Source organism: Oryctolagus cuniculus, chromosome 4, assembly GCF_964237555.1.
Source record: "Oryctolagus cuniculus chromosome 4, mOryCun1.1, whole genome shotgun sequence".
NCBI classification, from domain to species: domain Eukaryota; kingdom Metazoa; phylum Chordata; class Mammalia; order Lagomorpha; family Leporidae; genus Oryctolagus; species Oryctolagus cuniculus.
The window spans coordinates 2,840,394-2,846,978 of NC_091435.1; the positions used below are offsets into that span (position 1 = coordinate 2,840,394).

Below are 6,585 nucleotides of genomic sequence, written 5' to 3' on the forward strand. Positions count from 1 at the left end.
GTCGGGCTCAGTGAACACGCCTGATGAACGGGGCGCTGACCCCTGGGGGCCAGGGTCTCCCCAGAGCCACGGCCCTTCCTGGCCAGCACCAATCAGCTCTCAGATGGCAAAACGGCCAAGGCCAAGGCCTACACGCTCAAGCGGCTCTGCCACACCAGGCACGGCCTTCAAAAATCACTACTGTGTGCGTCTGGAAAACACGAAACGTACGTAATGACGCCTACTAACACGCACAAACAGCTTAGCTGCGTGCGTGCAAACAGCCACCGTGACTCCACAGACCCCTCAGACGCCCGACAGCGGGCGCAACAACTCACGCCTGCGCCACGGCTAGGATCCCGAAGAGCTGACCAGAAGCGCGCGCTGGGGGAAGTGGTGGTGGGGACCCTCACCCCGCTGCTGGGAGCCAAAGTGGTGGCCTCCACTGAACGCGGGCCGGCAGTTCCTGCAGCTACCCTGGGACCCACCGAGCCCCCTCCGGGCCTATGCCCACGGCTGAAGCAGGTCTCGGGCACTGCACGGCCACGGCCGCGTCGCCACAGCCCACGGGAACGGGAACGGACGCGACACGCACATGCTCAGCCTTAAGAAATCCCGGCACACGCCCCACCACGGCGCAACACCGCCCAGATGCCGCGACGGCGCTGACGGGAGTCCCTGGGGGACCGCGTCCACGCACACACTGCAGAGGGGGAACACAGGTCAGCTCCAGTCTCAGGGTGGTCGCTGGAGGACCGCGTCCACGCACACACTGCAGAGGGGGAACACAGGTCAGCTCCAGTCTCAGGGTGGTCGGACAACAGCAATGAACCAGCTGCCGACGAACGGTGCACCTGCGTGGCTACAGGGCCCCAGCAAGCCGGCTGCGGCGCCGGCATCCCACAGGGACCCGGCTCCCGCCGGCCGGCGCTGGCACAGCCTCAGAGGACGCGCGCCAGTACTGTGGCCCCCGCCCCATGCGGGAGACCCGATGGAGCGCCTGGCCTCGGCCTGCCCAGCTCCGGCCCAGCAGACGGACGACGCCGTCTCTCTGGACCCTGCAAAGCAGGAACAAGCGTAACTGAATTCAGAAGAATGTGAAGTGCAGAAATGTAATGTCTGTTACACCTCTCTTCCCTGTAAAGTTGTATTCCCACGTTTTTCGATGTAAAAAATATAAAGTTTCCAGAAATGGCTTAGACAACACACAACACCAGGCCCACACGAGGACGTCACTCCACACGAGCCTGACCAGATCCTTCCAGAATCTGCAACCGCAGCACCGACCCGTGCGTGGCCCCTGGGCCACAGCCCTGCTGGAAGGGGCCCCGCCTGGGCGCACCGGGGTCCGGAGCGCGCGCTCCAGGTGTGTGCTGGAGGGGCGGGGCGGGGCGGGGCGGGGCGGGGAGACTGCTGCAGGGGCGCGGTCGGCCCCCTGAGCCGAGGCCCAGGCCCCATTCGCCCAGGCCCGGGGACCCCACCGGGTTCCCGTTCACCCTGGCCCCATGGATCCCACCGGGTTCCCGTTCTCCTCCCTCCACGGTCCTCCAGCCCCATGCGGCGGTCGGCCGGCCTCCTGAGGACCTGACCACACAGCTGGCCACAGCCGGCCACCGGCAACAGCAGCCCCGCGGCTCCACCTCGCCCGGCGGGGGAGCGCGAGGGCTGGACGCCCGGGCGACGGCGCCCCCGGCCGCCCAGCGCGGCTCCCAGGCTTCTCCAGGTGCCCAAGACCCCAGAGGAGCCCCAAGACCCCAGAGGCGCGCGGCCGGAAGCGGCCCGTCCCTGCCCCGGGGCCTGGGCCCAGCCTCGCCGCAGGCACAGCACGCGTGCGGCAGCGTCAAATGCCTTCTGGGCGAACTTTCCAGAACCAGCAGGAAGTGGCTGGAGCGGGCAGCATCTCCGAGGCGCGGGCGGGGCCGGGGGCGCCCCCGGCCCGGGCTTTTCTGCTCCCCGACAGCTCTGCGCAGGGACGCCATCGGGACACTGTCGCCGGCTGACCGCCCGTGCACCTGCCACCCCTCGGAGGCCACAAAGGGCCGCGGAGCGGAGGGGGCGGCCGCACCTCGCATCATCCCCGGAGCAGCTTCCTGCGGGGGACAAGCTGGCCAGAGTGACAGCTGCGACCCTCCCCTGGGCCCCGCACCTGCTCCCGCGGCCCGGCCCCTCAGCGGCGGGCGGCCGCTGGCACAACGGTGCGTGTCGAACAACTGCGGCGCGGGGCGGCTCCAGGAGACCCCCGCGCCAGCCCGCGCCAGCCGGACCCCGCCGCCCCGAGGCCGGCAGGGTCCGGCCCCGGAAACGCTCGCCAGCGCCCCACGCCCCGCGTGTCCGCCCGGCGCGTGAGGCCGCCTCACAAAGGACCCCACGGCCGCGCCGCGGAGCCGCCGTCGGGGGCCCAGCCCGCGCCCCGGGACCCTCGGAGCCCGGCCGGGTGGGCGGCCGCCATCTTCCCGCCCGCCGAGCGCCCCCGGCCGCGCGCCCCGGCCCGGCCCGGCCCGCCCGCCCGCGCGCGCCCCCGCGCCCTCGGCCGGCCCCGCCCGCCCGCGCGCCCCCCGCCCGCCGGCGCGCCCCCGCGAGCCCCCCCGCCGCCCCCGCCCCCGCCCGCGCCGGGCGCGCGCCGCTCTCCGAAAGGGACGGTTAGGAGCGCGCGCCCCGAGCGGGCCCGGCGCGGCGGCCGCGGCGCCTTCCAGAAATTTCCGCGTCCCTCAGCCCACACAGGAGAACAGCCGGGCGCGTCCCCGCGCCGCCGCCGCACGGCGCCCCCGGCCCCCGCGGCCGCCGGCTCCCCTCCCCCACCCGCGCCCCCTCCCCGCCCCCTGCCCCGGGCGGCGGGGCCGGTGCGGGCCCTCCGGGGCGCCGCCGACCCCGCGGCAGCGGCAGCGGCGGGCGGCGGCCGCGGGCCGGTGTGATTGATGGGGACGGCGGCGGCGAGAGCGGCGGCGGCGGCGGCGGAGCGCTTGAGTGACAGCTTACCTGGGTGCCAATCTTCATCACACTGACAAGCGGCTGCAGCAATCGGGACCCGCAGTGCCGCGCCCGCGTCCAACCGTCACGCCGACGCTGGGCCACGCGACACAGCCTCGCTCAATGGGAGGAGGGCGACGCCGACGCGCGCCGCATCAATATTCAGGCAGGAGGCGGGGCCTGCCGCGGGCGGCCCCGCCCCCCGTGCGCGGCGGCGGGCGCGGGGCGGGGCCTGCGCGCCGGGGGCGGAGAGCGAGGCCGGGGGCCGGGCGGCGGCCGGCCCCGCCCCGCCCTCGCGCCCGGAGTCCGGCCCCGCCCCGCGCCCGCCGCGCCCGGGCACGAGGAGCTGCCTGCCCCGCCCGGAAGGCGGCCCCAAGTGCCTTATGACTATGCATCAGGGGGCGTGGGCTGGTGCGCTCGCCACGCCCCCTCCGCGCGCTCTGCGGCCGGGGAGAGGTTTGCGAAGCCGGTCGAAACCATCTGCCACGGTCCGGCGGGGGCGGCGGGCTGTACCATTAGAACAGCCCTCGTACGGGGCGTCTGGGCGCCGAATTCCCGTAAATATGCCACGCCCGCGTTGGGTGCAGGCCCGCGGCAGCCCCTCCGCCTTGCCCCGGGGCTCTCAGGCCCGGCTGGGCGCGGGCAGGGGCTGCGCGGGGGTTGCGCACGTGCGCTACGGCCGTACAGGGCGCTGGCTCCCCGCAGTGCGCGGGTTCCTACAGGGTGGTCCCGCTGTCCGCTCTGGCGGACGCGGGTGCTGCGGGCCGGCCTCCGCCCCGCCCGTCGTGCCTTCCCGGAAAGTGAACCTGGCTCCAGGTGTGGTCTGTGCTTGGGGCCTGGGCGGAACACCTGTGCCCCTGGTGGCACCTCCCCCAGGTGCAGGACGGCACCCTGGGCACACGGCCCCCACGCAGCCTCCCGGGGTAGGTCCGCCGAGGGTCGCACCAAGTCTTCAGGGCCCACGCAGCACCTGGGAGCCCTAGGACCCGCGCTGTGTGGAACTGCGTGGGCGGGGGGTCCCGCGAAACCCTCGCCTGGGCAGAACACTGAGGCGCACGCACAGCCCAGGGCGCAAGCCCGCCGAGTGGTTTGCAGGGCGGAGGCAGAGGGGGCCTTGCTCTAAAGCCGCTTCGAATGTCCGGGCCAAGGGGGCAGAGGGTGACAGCCGGGGCAGCGCTGGGCCGGGCTCATCTGCTTCCCAACCAGCGGGCACAGGAAGGCCAGGATTTGCTGGAGCCACGAAGTGGAGGGGCAGGCTGGGCCCTCGTGTCCTAGAGTGAGGGGCAGGCTGGGCCCCCCACCCCCCACCTGTCTGTCCTAGAGTGAGGGGCAGGCTGGGCCCACACACCCCCCACCTGTCTGTCCTAGAGTGAGGGGCAGGCTGGGCCCCCCACACACCCCCCACCTGTCTGTCCTAGAGTGAGGGGCAGGCTGGGCCCCCCCCACACCACCCACCTGTCTGTCCTAGAGTGAGGGGCAGGCTGAGCCCCCCCACAGACACCCCACCTCTCAGGAGGCCTCAGGACACCTCCTTCCCGGGTCTCGAACAGGAGGGGGCGCAAAGATTTAAAAAAGAAACATTTGCACACCTTAATGCCAATCCGTATTTGCAATCTTTGTTAGTGCTTTCCCAAGAACCCCGCGTAGGGGAATGGGCTAAAAAGTCCTTGTAGGTGTGACCTTAACAGAAATAGCAGGAGCGAATTCCTTCCTGCTGCCACTCTCACCTCCCCCCCCCCGCCCCTCCCTTCCCTCCCTCTCCCCCTCCTCCTCTCCCTTTGCCTCTCCCCTCCCCTCCCCTCCCCCTTCCTCCCCCTCTCCCTCCCTCTCCCTCTTCCTCCTCTCTCCCTCCCTCCCTTTCAAATTTTAAAATTGCTCAGTCTTCCTGGGGGGCCTTGGGTGGGAAGTCACCAGCTATGAGCAGGGCCTCTGCTCAACTCTTCTCGGATTATTTTTTTCAAATCAATTGACCTTTGATTGCATCATTAAAATACCACAAATGAGGCATAGACTCCGTGTTCCTGTTTGTACCTGGAACTGGACAGCTTTTTTTTTTTTTTTTTTTTAAGATTCATTTTATTTATTTGAAAGAGTTACGGGAGAGAGAGACAGAGACAGAGAGAGAGAGGTCTTCCATCCGCTGGTTCTCTCCCCAATTGGCTGCAACTGCTGGAGCTGCGCCGATCCAAAGCCAGGAGCCAGGAGCCTTCTCCAGGTCTCCCACGTGGGTGCAGGGCCCAAGGACTTGGGCATCTTCTACTGCTTTCCCAGACCATAGCAGAGAGCTGGATAGGAAGAGGAGCAGCCGGGACTTGAACCAGCACCCTGATGGGATGCCGGCGCTGCAGGCCGGGGCTTTAACCCGCTGTGCCACAGCGCCAACCCCTGGACAACTTTTAGACTTTCCTTCATCGACCTGTTTGAACTGTTCCTTTCTCAGACATAGATACCGTCCAAAATTTTTCTGATATCCTTGTTTTTAACTGCTCGATCAAAGCTGAGTTTGGGGGCAGGCACTGTGGCATAGTAGGCTAAGCCTCCGGCTGTGGTGCCAGCATCCCACCAGTTCAAGGCCAGGCTGCTCCACTTCTGATCCAACTCCCTGCTAATGTTCCTGGGAAAGCAGCAAAGATGGCCCAAGTGCTTGGGCCCCTGCACCCACGTGGCAGACCTGGAGAAGGCTTCTGGCTCCTGGGTTCAACCTGGCTCAGCCCTGGCCTTGGTGGCCATTTGGGGAGTGAACCAGTGGATAGAAGATTCTCTCTTCTTCCCTCCCTCTCTCCTTCTCTCTCTGTATCTCTGCCTTTCAATTTCAAGAAAATGAATAAAAAATTTTTAAAAAATTAGGAATGGGGCCGATGCTATGGCAAAGCAAGTTAAAGCCTTGGCATTGCATGTGGGCTCTGGTTCGAATCCCAGCTGTTCCACTTCTGATCCAGCTCCCTGCTAATGTGCCTGGGAAAGCAGAAAATGGCCCACATGCTTGGGCCCCTGCACCCACATGGGGGACTCGGGAGAAGCTCCTGGCTCCTGGCTTCGGATCGGCGCAGCTCCAGTCACTGCGGCCATCTGGGGAGTGAACCAGCAGATGGAAGACCTCTCCCTCGCTCTGTCTCTACTTCTCTCTGTAACTGTTTTTTCAAATAAATTAAATATTAAAAACAAAAGGGTACAGCTGGCTAACAGTTCTCTAAAACCTGTATGTTGCAGTAACAGATCCCAGATGAAAAACAAACTTAAAAAAAAATTTGGGAACACACATAGACTTAAAAAAAAATGCAGCTGAGTTTGAACCAAGTTCAATGTCCTCTCCTTCAAAGACAAATTCATGTTCCTGGGCTCAAGACCCTGATCAGACAACACCTGGCCTCATCCGGACCCTCCGGTGTAGGTTTTAGATTTCAACCGGGGGTCCATTCTGCTGAGCAACCACGCTGGTGGGGAGTGAGCGCACGCGGCCCGGCCTGCCCCGGGAGCCCGGCGTAACCCCCTGCCACAGACGGTGCACACGGGAGCCGGGTCCTGTCCGGCGCCCACGGCTTGTCAGCCTGTAGCCTCTGGGTCCCAGCGGCTGAGTGCCACACGGCAGCCGGTGCCCTGCAGACAGAGGTGCCCCGTCTGGGAGGTCGGACATCTGAT

General features: G+C 66.8%; 1 protein-coding gene across 6 annotated transcripts in view; it reads right to left on the reverse strand.

Moving 5' to 3' along the window:
- Positions 1-3,121, reverse strand: part of PKNOX1 (PBX/knotted 1 homeobox 1) — a 68,548-nt gene extending 65,427 nt beyond the window's left edge. For 3 of the 6 annotated variants that reach the window (XM_051829949.2, XM_051829947.2, XM_051829948.2), the window contains exon 1: positions 2,956-3,081. The gene's annotated coding sequence lies outside the window, so the exon portion shown is untranslated. Of the gene's footprint in view, positions 1-2,955 lie in introns of all 6 variants that reach the window. The other 3 variants (XM_070071787.1, XM_051829953.2, XM_051829951.2) reach the window with 2 other exon arrangements.
- Positions 3,122-6,585: the final 3,464 nt, after the last annotated feature.